We start from the raw sequence: 13,464 nt of genomic DNA, 5'->3' as shown, positions 1-13,464 counted from the left end.
GTGCCTTGAATGTGTATGTAAGGTGTTTGAAATTAGTTCATTTCTGTTTCGGGAGACAGTGGAGCTCTCTGAGGTATGGTGAGATGTGAATTCAGAGCGGGAGGTTGAGGATGAGTCTGGGTGCCAACTTCCAGGTAGTTTTCTAGTGAGTTATCTGATGTTTCAAGCATAGAGAGCATCCCCGTGGCCCAACTTGCTGCTAACTTGGTCATGAGTGGCAGTTTTCTAGTGTTGCTGGCTGTGGATTCTAATGATGAGTATTGTCTGCTTTCAAGCCCTGCAGGAGGGTTGCCACTTTTTCAGAGAAGAATTCTAAATATTTCTGTCTAGACTCAGGTTACGGAAGGTCCGGGAGATTGTATTTAAATAGTAGTTTGTGGAAAGTTGCACTCCACTCTTTCGGACCTTCATACAAGGAGTAAAACTTTCCTCTTAGCAGTGAACTTACAGCCTGTGATAGTATTCTCTCAGTTCTGAGACTCACACTGAGTAGGGCTTTGAGAAACTTGTTCCAATAAAGAAAATAAAGACGGACTGAAGGGGGCTCAGAAAGAAATGAGGGGTGAAGAAAGAAAGAAGCTGGAATGTGGAGGGAAATAGATTGATGTTGTTAAAGTAATGTTTTATTTTACCAAGTTTGAGAGGGTTTAAAGTTTGACTACTCAGCACTGAAGGTAATGGATATCAAACAAAAAGTCACTGTGGAAACCTGGGATCTTTAGAGCTTCAGTCTAACGTCCTAGCCAAGAGCCCATGGAGGGGCTCTGTTGTTTTGGAGAGCTCACAGGTATCTTTACAGGTGTCCAGGTCTCTCATCACCTCCCCCCTTAGTCTGAAAGAAGCCTCGCCGGGGGTCGCTGCTCTCTTTACAGCAGTGTGGACCAGACATCACCACACAGGCTTAAACCTACGCTTTCGCCGACTGACCAAGATATACAAAAAGCCAGAATAAAACACCAGACATGGAAGACACACTGCATTCATGGAGACCACGAAGAAAGAGATACTGCACATTAAATAGATTTACATTAAATAGATGGAGAATACTTGACGGAGACACAAACTATTAAAACAAGCATTTGCAATGCAACGGGTCTCGCGTTTGCTCATGTTACAGCTGATCGCGTTGTAAACTCCTAACCCGACTTTTCACCTATCGGGCAAAAGTGCATTTATGTACATAACCCGAAAAAGTGAAGTTAATTATGTAAAGTGCTCGACTTCTGCCAAGCGAGATCGCGCTCGTGAATGAGAGAAAAAGAAGTCCATGAGCCCGATGGAAAACAGCGAGCCTCGCATGTTTTCTGTACTTGGTCGCTGCGCTGGAGGAGGGCGAGCCACCGGAAAAGGCATGACCTATGCGTGCCTTCGACTAATGAAAGCAAGCGGATTTTATTAGGCAAGCCCACGTACCAATAAAAAACACTGACGTGACGTTGACAGGGCTCCGAGCCCTTTTCTAAACACTAAAGCGTCTCGCTGCGATACGCATGCGCGAGCGCATGCAACGCAGGCTCGACCCTACAAACATGAATAACCAATACACTACCCGGAAGCCTACGTTTCTTCGTTACTACAACTTGCATTCACTCCAATTTCAGAAAAGTACGTTCGTTATTAAAAAAGATACAGTTTGGTTCTAATTGTTTGTATAGATGATATATAGTTTTAGTTGAAAATCAGAGGCGCAACTAGAAAAAGTAATAGTGATGAAGCTTATAATACATTTGAAATTAACCATGACGCGATTACGTGGAATTGATAATCAAGCAAAACAGCCAGTACCAATTGTTCACCACATAGTACTTTGTTTTTCTGTAAATATTAAACATTCGCTGTCGACTAAGTGGTCCATAACTTAAAATCAAAATGTACAAATGTGTTCCCAAAACTTGATTCCTTCATGTTGAAAGCTTTCTCTGTTGGATTTCCAAGCCTTCCAGCGCTCTGCTAGAGGCGCCTCGGTGTTGGTATTTATTACAATTCTATATGCTGCCACTGATCATATTATACAGTGCACTTCATATACATTAAATCGCAATACTTCTAAAATGTCGAGATTGTAAACGAAACAAATAACAAAATGTATTTCTAAAGTGTAAACATGGTTAAGTCATAAACATAGTCTCCCCGTCGGGGAATTGAACCCCGGTCTCCCGCGTGACAGGCGGGGATACTGACCACTATACTAACGAGGAACTGATGACTCCCTGGTACCTGACCTCCTACTGATTGTTCTACCTGTCCCCCTGCTGGGGGCGCTGCACCCACAGAAATGTCAGTGTTGACCCCATCTGTGCAAGGAAAGAGCCGCTCTCTTTGTATCACTGATTTACAGCTTCCTCTGCACAGACTCCTCCTTTTCTCTCTCTGACAGTCACTGGGATCAGCGGCTGCACCTCCGTCCATTTCTGCTCTGGCTAAATTCACTTCTTGGTGCCATCTGAGAAAAATGGGGGAGACAAAAACAATTGTCAAGCTCTAGCGTCGTTGCTTCAAAACATGGCGTATTTTAATTTCAGAATGTGAAAAGAAATATGAAGAGCAAATACGAAAAAAAATCCTTCGAGCCGGATTTGAACCAGCGACCTAAGGATATCAGCTTCACCACTACAGTCCTCCGCTCTACCAACTGAGCTATCGAAGGGACGGAAGCATCATGTGACTGCAGCCTTCAGGTTATGTACCTGCCAGCAGTGGGGCCCATGGTGATCATGTGTATGTGTGCTGGGCATTTAAAGACCGAGGTCACATATCAAGCTGTGTCTTCAGGATGCATGCTGTTTATTTTCAGATGCCTATCTCATTCTCCAACAGCACAAACCTACAATCAGCATCATTTCATCTACCACCTGAGTACTTTTTGGAAACTCATCGCAGAATAACTACAAAGGGTGACTCTGCATTTTAATCGGCAAGGCGTGCTTTTCCTCTTCATTTGCGTACTCTGGAAAACACATGCCGCTTTAGCAATGCACATTTTCAGTGCTTTTCTAATATCTGAATATTTCAGCAGCAAGCATGGGGGAGGGCTTTCTGTTGAAGTCAGTCATACAGCCATTGTCTTTCCATCTTGATTACCTTTACTTAGAATTCAAAAAAATAAATGTGTCTTGTCGCAGACGCACAAAGTGATTTCTCAGCATTCTCAATGGTTTATTAAAAATAATGGGAACTAACTTTCTTGAGAAAAGTACAGCTCAGGAAATAAAATGGCAAAACCATCACAACAAGTATGTCGGCCAATGAACTCAGCTGGAATGCTGAAAGTTGTGTAGATTCTTAAACTTTGGAAAGCTTGGCGCTCAGTGTAAGAATGATAGGGAGTGTGCGGTGAGGATGCAGGCATGTTGCCCCCCCCTGTGATTGGTGAAGGCGTGAACAATGACAATATTAACACTTACCAGTTTTACATAAAAAACCTTGCTCTAGTGCAAGGGTGCCCAACATAAGTCCAGTAGAGTCGGATCCATGCCGGATTTGCAGGATATCCACAAGATATATATATGATTGCCAGAAATGAACAACAGTTACATATTAAGCTCGTCCGAGGTCACCTTGAAAACCTGGCATGGACGGCCCCGCCTCCCACTGCAATGGAAACCATTCTCTAACACACAGGATGGGGGGAGTGATACTGCTTCCTACCTGGCCTCGTGCAGGAAGGAAGCCAGAGACAGTGTCTGTTAAACTCACTACAAACAGTGGCAACTTGGAACGATTTCACATTTAAGGCTGCACCCAACATTGTCTGCAGCTTGCCAGGCTGTGAGCAGGCCCAGGGTTTGCACAGACTTGAACAGATCCAGCTCTGCTTAAGAGGCTCAGCACTGGTTCTGTAAAGTGTCCATCCCTGGCCAGCCACAGTGCACGTGAGGAGCTGCTCATCCGGTTCTGTGCTCTTGTGCAACAAAAGGAAAGTAAAGTGACCTGATTTCTAAAGTGTTTGCTATTTCCATATGTCACCTTCATAGCACCGTAAATAACCAGTATTCATAGCAGCCACTTTATATACCTTGTGAGGGAAAAGCGTTGAGCCCACTCGGCTCGGATTTAAGAATGTGACCTGTAAGTCATGCTCAGGTACCAGCAGGGGGCACTTTACTAGTGAGCCATCTTGGAGGCTGCCCATGACTGACTCTGCCCTAGCCCACCCCACCTTTTTGAGACAAGCATCTGTTGTGAAAACTCCTCGTCCCCCCCTGGCTCCCAGCAAAGGCCTGACAGCCATCATCTCACCCCTGGAAGCACCTAGAAACTCTGCTGCTAGGCGCTCTCGAGCACAGTGTCAGTCCCACGGCTGCCTGCGTGTCTTTGACTTCTTCAGGCATCCCTCGCGCTTCCACATAAAGTGTAGCTCGTGACACGCATCACCAGAAGGGAGATTATGGTTGGGGCATAGAAGCTAGACCCCAGGCGCTACATTACATACCCTGCACTGATGCTACAGCAATTGGGCATCGTCATTTGAACGTATTTGCCCTGGTTAGTCAGCGCAAATGTCTTTTTATTTAGCACGTTGATATGCCACAAATGTCATCACAAAACAGGATCAGTACAAGTGTAACATATGCATCCCAGAAATGCAGAAGCGTTGGTTCAACACTGCAATGTATGTAATCCCCCCCCCCCCCCGGACTGAAAAATGCACTTAAGGAGCAAACACTTTTTTTTTAGCTCAAATCACTCAGCTGTGTTTTTATAAAACATTACTGGTTTCTTGACAGCAGTGTGAATGATGACCCGAATTGCAGTCTGAACAGGGCCTGGCTATTGTTGGCAGCTCTTTCATGGCAGTACCACAATGGCTCCAGATGACAAACAAGCCTTGGTAAAGCTAATAGATCTTGCCTATGTGGGATCTATTGGTTTTGTGAATGTTTTTTTAGCCACATTGTACAGCAGCTCTGGCTTCAGTGCAGCATGGATGAATGTAAAAAAAAGCACTATGAAGTGATCAATGCTGGCTGTGTCATATACAGCTTTTTTCCTTTACTTTCAGCCATGTTGCAGCATGGCTAAATCACTGGCAAAACCAGTAGCTATCACATAGGCGATACCTATTGGCTTTGCCAATGCTTGTGTTCCTTGCCATTAATAACCTGACATCTGAAAAACATCAGGACTTTTACAAGGAGACGTGCACACTACAGGATACTGTCATTTCACTACTAACGCACCTCATGCTTGTCAATGGAAGGTTCCATGGTGTAATGGTTAGCACTCTGGACTTTGAGTCCAGCGATCTGAGTTTGAATCTCGGTAGAACCTGCTGTAGTTTTAATAATTTAACATTCATTTCTTTAGTTTTGTATTATTTTAAAATTTTCAGTCCCGTACTAATTACAAGCGAGCTAATATCTTTTGCACAGTTTACATCATCTATGCGTTGCTTATCTTGTTTATTTGAAATATGTTACTATATGGATGATATCAATTAAAATTGTAGCACAGAAGTATCGCTCGTCATATATATTAATAATGCAGAACAAGTTAGGTGGTCATAGATATTAATAATAATGCAGAACAAGGTAGATGGAAGTGTTAAAAGTGTTTCCGCCCAGTTTCAAACCCGCGACCTTTCACGGGGGCAGCGAACGTGATAACCACTACACTACAGAAACTCGCGGGAGCTGATGTCGCATGTACATTATACTGAGAATTATAAAGGGGTGGGGCATTGGGGGTGACGAGCAGTGAGGGGAGTGCACTGTGCACTCCCCTCAGTGCACATGTGTGTTTGGCCGGCCATCTGGGGCACACTGCTGCCGGGCTGGAGAGAGCAGGCACAGGCTCCCAGTCTGTCTGGGAGCACCGTGGCTGGGCACTCCCAGCCAATCCTAACGCTTCTCTGAGCAGCGTCAGGATTGGCCGCAGGGCAGGCTGGGAGCCTGCTGCTGACGGAGGAGCAGCGGTGCGACGGAGCAGGTAAGTTTTTAGTTTTTTAACTTTTTAATATTGTTAATATTCTCCTTGCCTCCCCACACCCCGCTCTCCACCCCACCTCTGGTAACCCCTGTGAGTCGCGACTGCCACTTAGTCAAGGAGAGTTATCTTTCCCTTAGAGTCCACTCTAGTCAAGGGGGCAAAAAGATTCTGAATCTCTGCCTAACTGAACAACACTTTAATCACCCCAGAGCCTTCCAGTAGCTGACATCACACCCAAAGAAACAATTACTAACAAGACACCATTGTGAATTATGTCCAATTCACTTTTATCCTCTTCTGAACACATCTGCTCCACCTTGGATTACATCCATGCCCAGGAATATAGTAAGGGAGCCGTTCTTGTAGCTCCTTGTTACCAAGTTTCGTCCTTGGCAACCCAACTCTCTCTTCCTTACCTATCACCTGCAGACGAAAGAAAAATAGCGCACAAACAAAGCAAGTTTCATGTTGAAATTAAACATAGGAATTGGCAGACCTTAACTCCAGCTTGAACAATGGAATGGAAGCACATTTTAGTTATGTTTTTACAAATGCAATTGTCTTAAACACAGTAAATGATGAGTGACTATAAAATATATCATTTGTTAAGATACCAAGGTATAAATGCATCTGGTTAACATTTCATAAAAGCAGTTTATATCTAACAAGTGTAATATCACTCACAAAGGCACCATAATGTTGTGGTCTTTTAATGCATCACATTTACATGGGTATAGTTTTTCACACAATATATGAAGGTAAATGCTGTCCTTCTCTTCTACCAAAGAAAGCATAAAGGCACAGCCATGTTATGCTCTGTCACACCCATTGCTGTGAAACATCTGGTGGAGCCCTGGGGGTGCATCTGTAACGTAATGGGTATTTGTAAGGCACGCAATCACCTGCAAGGGTTTCCTGGCGCTGAGCAGGCGTGTGTGTGTGTAGCCCTGTCTAAGGTAGGTTGGTTTATTAAAAACGCAGGTCTTCAACTTCTTGCAGAATTGAAGAAGAGAATAAAATGCTCTTGTGTGAAATGGGAGTCCATTCCATGCTTTAGGAGTGATGCAACAGAACACCCATCCTCCTGATCTGGTTCTCTGTATGTATGGGATGTGTGTGAGTAGGAGCCCTGAGTAGATGGAAGTCTCTTGGTGGTTGTGGAAAGAGAAGCAACTGGTCAAGTAGGTGGGGCCTACGTTGTGTTGTGCCTTGAATGTGTATGTAAGGTGTTTGAAATTAGTTCATTTCTGTTTCGGGAGACAGTGGAGCTCTCTGAGGTATGGTGAGATGTGAATTCAGAGCGGGAGGTTGAGGATGAGTCTGGGTGCCAACTTCCAGGTAGTTTTCTAGTGAGTTATCTGATGTTTCAAGCATAGAGAGCATCCCCGTGGCCCAACTTGCTGCTAACTTGGTCATGAGTGGCAGTTTTCTAGTGTTGCTGGCTGTGGATTCTAATGATGAGTATTGTCTGCTTTCAAGCCCTGCAGGAGGGTTGCCACTTTTTCAGAGAAGAATTCTAAATATTTCTGTCTAGACTCAGGTTACGGAAGGTCCGGGAGATTGTATTTAAATAGTAGTTTTTTGGAAAGTTGCACTCCACTCTTTCGGACCTTCATACAAGGAGTAAAACTTTCCTCTTAGCAGTGAACTTACAGCCTGTGATAGTATTCTCTCAGTTCTGAGACTCACACTGAGTAGGGCTTTGAGAAACTTGTTCCAATAAAGAAAATAAAGACGGACTGAAGGGGGCTCAGAAAGAAATGAGGGGTGAAGAAAGAAAGAAGCTGGAATGTGGAGGGAAATAGATTGATGTTGTTAAAGTCATGTTTTATTTTACCAAGTTTGAGAGGGTTTAAAGTTTGACTACTCAGCACTGAAGGTAATGGATATCAAACAAAAAGTCACTGTGGAAACCTGGGATCTTTAGAGCTTCAGTCTAACGTCCTAGCCAAGAGCCCATGGAGGGGCTCTGTTGTTTTGGAGAGCTCACAGGTATCTTTACAGGTGTCCAGGTCTCTCATCACCTCCCCCCTTAGTCTGAAAGAAGCCTCGCCGGGGGTCGCTGCTCTCTTTACAGCAGTGTGGACCAGACATCACCACACAGGCTTAAACCTACGCTTTCGCCGACTGACCAAGATATACAAAAAGCCAGAATAAAACACCAGACATGGAAGACACACTGCATTCATGGAGACCACGAAGAAAGAGATACTGCACATTAAATAGATTTACATTAAATAGATGGAGAATACTTGACGGAGACACAAACTATTAAAACAAGCATTTGCAATGCAACGGGTCTCGCGTTTGCTCATGTTACAGCTGATCGCGTTGTAAACTCCTAACCCGACTTTTCACCTATCGGGCAAAAGTGCATTTATGTACATAACCCGAAAAAGTGAAGTTAATTATGTAAAGTGCTCGACTTCTGCCAAGCGAGATCGCGCTCGTGAATGAGAGAAAAAGAAGTCCATGAGCCCGATGGAAAACAGCGAGCCTCGCATGTTTTCTGTACTTGGTCGCTGCGCTGGAGGAGGGCGAGCCACCGGAAAAGGCATGACCTATGCGTGCCTTCGACTAATGAAAGCAAGCGGATTTTATTAGGCAAGCCCACGTACCAATAAAAAACACTGACGTGACGTTGACAGGGCTCCGAGCCCTTTTCTAAACACTAAAGCGTCTCGCTGCGATACGCATGCGCGAGCGCATGCAACGCAGGCTCGACCCTACAAACATGAATAACCAATACACTACCCGGAAGCCTACGTTTCTTCGTTACTACAACTTGCATTCACTCCAATTTCAGAAAAGTACGTTCGTTATTAAAAAAGATACAGTTTGGTTCTAATTGTTTGTATAGATGATATATAGTTTTAGTTGAAAATCAGAGGCGCAACTAGAAAAAGTAATAGTGATGAAGCTTATAATACATTTGAAATTAACCATGACGCGATTACGTGGAATTGATAATCAAGCAAAACAGCCAGTACCAATTGTTCACCACATAGTACTTTGTTTTTCTGTAAATATTAAACATTCGCTGTCGACTAAGTGGTCCATAACTTAAAATCAAAATGTACAAATGTGTTCCCAAAACTTGATTCCTTCATGTTGAAAGCTTTCTCTGTTGGATTTCCAAGCCTTCCAGCGCTCTGCTAGAGGCGCCTCGGTGTTGGTATTTATTACAATTCTATATGCTGCCACTGATCATATTATACAGTGCACTTCATATACATTAAATCGCAATACTTCTAAAATGTCGAGATTGTAAACGAAACAAATAAAAAAATGTATTTCTAAAGTGTAAACATGGTTAAGTCATAAACATAGTCTCCCCGTCGGGGAATTGAACCCCGGTCTCCCGCGTGACAGGCGGGGATACTGACCACTATACTAACGAGGAACTGATGACTCCCTGGTACCTGACCTCCTACTGATTGTTCTACCTGTCCCCCTGCTGGGGGCGCTGCACCCACAGAAATGTCAGTGTTGACCCCATCTGTGCAAGGAAAGAGCCGCTCTCTTTGTATCACTGATTTACAGCTTCCTCTGCACAGACTCCTCCTTTTCTCTCTCTGACAGTCACTGGGATCAGCGGCTGCACCTCCGTCCATTTCTGCTCTGGCTAAATTCACTTCTTGGTGCCATCTGAGAAAAATGGGGGAGACAAAAACAATTGTCAAGCTCTAGCGTCGTTGCTTCAAAACATGGCGTATTTTAATTTCAGAATGTGAAAAGAAATATGAAGAGCAAATACGAAAAAAAATCCTTCGAGCCGGATTTGAACCAGCGACCTAAGGATATCAGCTTCACCACTACAGTCCTCCGCTCTACCAACTGAGCTATCGAAGGGACGGAAGCATCATGTGACTGCAGCCTTCAGGTTATGTACCTGCCAGCAGTGGGGCCCATGGTGATCATGTGTATGTGTGCTGGGCATTTAAAGACCGAGGTCACATATCAAGCTGTGTCTTCAGGATGCATGCTGTTTATTTTCAGATGCCTATCTCATTCTCCAACAGCACAAACCTACAATCAGCATCATTTCATCTACCACCTGAGTACTTTTTGGAAACTCATCGCAGAATAACTACAAAGGGTGACTCTGCATTTTAATCGGCAAGGCGTGCTTTTCCTCTTCATTTGCGTACTCTGGAAAACACATGCCGCTTTAGCAATGCACATTTTCAGTGCTTTTCTAATATCTGAATATTTCAGCAGCAAGCATGGGGGAGGGCTTTCTGTTGAAGTCAGTCATACAGCCATTGTCTTTCCATCTTGATTACCTTTACTTAGAATTCAAAAAAATAAATGTGTCTTGTCGCAGACGCACAAAGTGATTTCTCAGCATTCTCAATGGTTTATTAAAAATAATGGGAACTAACTTTCTTGAGAAAAGTACAGCTCAGGAAATAAAATGGCAAAACCATCACAACAAGTATGTCGGCCAATGAACTCAGCTGGAATGCTGAAAGTTGTGTAGATTCTTAAACTTTGGAAAGCTTGGCGCTCAGTGTAAGAATGATAGGGAGTGTGCGGTGAGGATGCAGGCATGTTGCCCCCCCCTGTGATTGGTGAAGGCGTGAACAATGACAATATTAACACTTACCAGTTTTACATAAAAAACCTTGCTCTAGTGCAAGGGTGCCCAACATAAGTCCAGTAGAGTCGGATCCATGCCGGATTTGCAGGATATCCACAAGATATATATATGATTGCCAGAAATGAACAACAGTTACATATTAAGCTCGTCCGAGGTCACCTTGAAAACCTGGCATGGACGGCCCCGCCTCCCACTGCAATGGAAACCATTCTCTAACACACAGGATGGGGGGAGTGATACTGCTTCCTACCTGGCCTCGTGCAGGAAGGAAGCCAGAGACAGTGTCTGTTAAACTCACTACAAACAGTGGCAACTTGGAACGATTTCACATTTAAGGCTGCACCCAACATTGTCTGCAGCTTGCCAGGCTGTGAGCAGGCCCAGGGTTTGCACAGACTTGAACAGATCCAGCTCTGCTTAAGAGGCTCAGCACTGGTTCTGTAAAGTGTCCATCCCTGGCCAGCCACAGTGCACGTGAGGAGCTGCTCATCCGGTTCTGTGCTCTTGTGCAACAAAAGGAAAGTAAAGTGACCTGATTTCTAAAGTGTTTGCTATTTCCATATGTCACCTTCATAGCACCGTAAATAACCAGTATTCATAGCAGCCACTTTATATACCTTGTGAGGGAAAAGCGTTGAGCCCACTCGGCTCGGATTTAAGAATGTGACCTGTAAGTCATGCTCAGGTACCAGCAGGGGGCACTTTACTAGTGAGCCATCTTGGAGGCTGCCCATGACTGACTCTGCCCTAGCCCACCCCACCTTTTTGAGACAAGCATCTGTTGTGAAAACTCCTCGTCCCCCCCTGGCTCCCAGCAAAGGCCTGACAGCCATCATCTCACCCCTGGAAGCACCTAGAAACTCTGCTGCTAGGCGCTCTCGAGCACAGTGTCAGTCCCACGGCTGCCTGCGTGTCTTTGACTTCTTCAGGCATCCCTCGCGCTTCCACATAAAGTGTAGCTCGTGACACGCATCACCAGAAGGGAGATTATGGTTGGGGCATAGAAGCTAGACCCCAGGCGCTACATTACATACCCTGCACTGATGCTACAGCAATTGGGCATCGTCATTTGAACGTATTTGCCCTGGTTAGTCAGCGCAAATGTCTTTTTATTTAGCACGTTGATATGCCACAAATGTCATCACAAAACAGGATCAGTACAAGTGTAACATATGCATCCCAGAAATGCAGAAGCGTTGGTTCAACACTGCAATGTATGTAATCCCCCCCCCCCCCCGGACTGAAAAATGCACTTAAGGAGCAAACACTTTTTTTTTAGCTCAAATCACTCAGCTGTGTTTTTATAAAACATTACTGGTTTCTTGACAGCAGTGTGAATGATGACCCGAATTGCAGTCTGAACAGGGCCTGGCTATTGTTGGCAGCTCTTTCATGGCAGTACCACAATGGCTCCAGATGACAAACAAGCCTTGGTAAAGCTAATAGATCTTGCCTATGTGGGATCTATTGGTTTTGTGAATGTTTTTTTAGCCACATTGTACAGCAGCTCTGGCTTCAGTGCAGCATGGATGAATGTAAAAAAAAGCACTATGAAGTGATCAATGCTGGCTGTGTCATATACAGCTTTTTTCCTTTACTTTCAGCCATGTTGCAGCATGGCTAAATCACTGGCAAAACCAGTAGCTATCACATAGGCGATACCTATTGGCTTTGCCAATGCTTGTGTTCCTTGCCATTAATAACCTGACATCTGAAAAACATCAGGACTTTTACAAGGAGACGTGCACACTACAGGATACTGTCATTTCACTACTAACGCACCTCATGCTTGTCAATGGAAGGTTCCATGGTGTAATGGTTAGCACTCTGGACTTTGAGTCCAGCGATCTGAGTTTGAATCTCGGTAGAACCTGCTGTAGTTTTAATAATTTAACATTCATTTCTTTAGTTTTGTATTATTTTAAAATTTTCAGTCCCGTACTAATTACAAGCGAGCTAATATCTTTTGCACAGTTTACATCATCTATGCGTTGCTTATCTTGTTTATTTGAAATATGTTACTATATGGATGATATCAATTAAAATTGTAGCACAGAAGTATCGCTCGTCATATATATTAATAATGCAGAACAAGTTAGGTGGTCATAGATATTAATAATAATGCAGAACAAGGTAGATGGAAGTGTTAAAAGTGTTTCCGCCCAGTTTCAAACCCGCGACCTTTCACGGGGGCAGCGAACGTGATAACCACTACACTACAGAAACTCGCGGGAGCTGATGTCGCATGTACATTATACTGAGAATTATAAAGGGGTGGGGCATTGGGGGTGACGAGCAGTGAGGGGAGTGCACTGTGCACTCCCCTCAGTGCACATGTGTGTTTGGCCGGCCATCTGGGGCACACTGCTGCCGGGCTGGAGAGAGCAGGCACAGGCTCCCAGTCTGTCTGGGAGCACCGTGGCTGGGCACTCCCAGCCAATCCTAACGCTTCTCTGAGCAGCGTCAGGATTGGCCGCAGGGCAGGCTGGGAGCCTGCTGCTGACGGAGGAGCAGCGGTGCGACGGAGCAGGTAAGTTTTTAGTTTTTTAACTTTTTAATATTGTTAATATTCTCCTTGCCTCCCCACACCCCGCTCTCCACCCCACCTCTGGTAACCCCTGTGAGTCGCGACTGCCACTTAGTCAAGGAGAGTTATCTTTCCCTTAGAGTCCACTCTAGTCAAGGGGGCAAAAAGATTCTGAATCTCTGCCTAACTGAACAACACTTTAATCACCCCAGAGCCTTCCAGTAGCTGACATCACACCCAAAGAAACAATTACTAACAAGACACCATTGTGAATTATGTCCAATTCACTTTTATCCTCTTCTGAACACATCTGCTCCACCTTGGATTACATCCATGCCCAGGAATATAGTAAGGGAGCCGTTCTTGTAGCTCCTTGTTACCAAGTTTCGTCCTTGGCAACCCAACT

The 13,464-nt window shown here is 44.5% G+C and overlaps 4 non-coding genes across 4 annotated transcripts; all 4 read right to left on the bottom strand.

The window, feature by feature from the left end:
* Positions 1 to 2,126: 2,126 nt before the first annotated feature.
* TRNAD-GUC (transfer RNA aspartic acid (anticodon GUC)) lies at positions 2,127 to 2,198 on the bottom strand. The gene has a single exon. It is a non-coding gene; the product is annotated as a tRNA-Asp (tRNA).
* A 363-nt stretch (positions 2,199 to 2,561) lies between these two features.
* TRNAY-GUA (transfer RNA tyrosine (anticodon GUA)) lies at positions 2,562 to 2,647 on the bottom strand. Its single transcript is given in 2 exon segments — positions 2,562 to 2,597; positions 2,611 to 2,647. It is a non-coding gene; the product is annotated as a tRNA-Tyr (tRNA).
* A 6,612-nt stretch (positions 2,648 to 9,259) lies between these two features.
* TRNAD-GUC (transfer RNA aspartic acid (anticodon GUC)) lies at positions 9,260 to 9,331 on the bottom strand. The gene has a single exon. It is a non-coding gene; the product is annotated as a tRNA-Asp (tRNA).
* Positions 9,332 to 9,694: 363 nt separating this feature from the next.
* On the bottom strand, positions 9,695 to 9,780 carry TRNAY-GUA (transfer RNA tyrosine (anticodon GUA)). The gene is given in 2 exon segments: positions 9,695 to 9,730; positions 9,744 to 9,780. It is a non-coding gene; the product is annotated as a tRNA-Tyr (tRNA).
* Positions 9,781 to 13,464: the final 3,684 nt, after the last annotated feature.

Source organism: Pleurodeles waltl, unplaced genomic scaffold, assembly GCF_031143425.1.
Source record: "Pleurodeles waltl isolate 20211129_DDA unplaced genomic scaffold, aPleWal1.hap1.20221129 scaffold_67, whole genome shotgun sequence".
NCBI lineage: Eukaryota > Metazoa > Chordata > Amphibia > Caudata > Salamandridae > Pleurodeles > Pleurodeles waltl.
The sequence above is the reverse complement of the archived record's forward strand: the minus strand, read 5'-3'. Positions and strand labels throughout refer to the sequence as shown.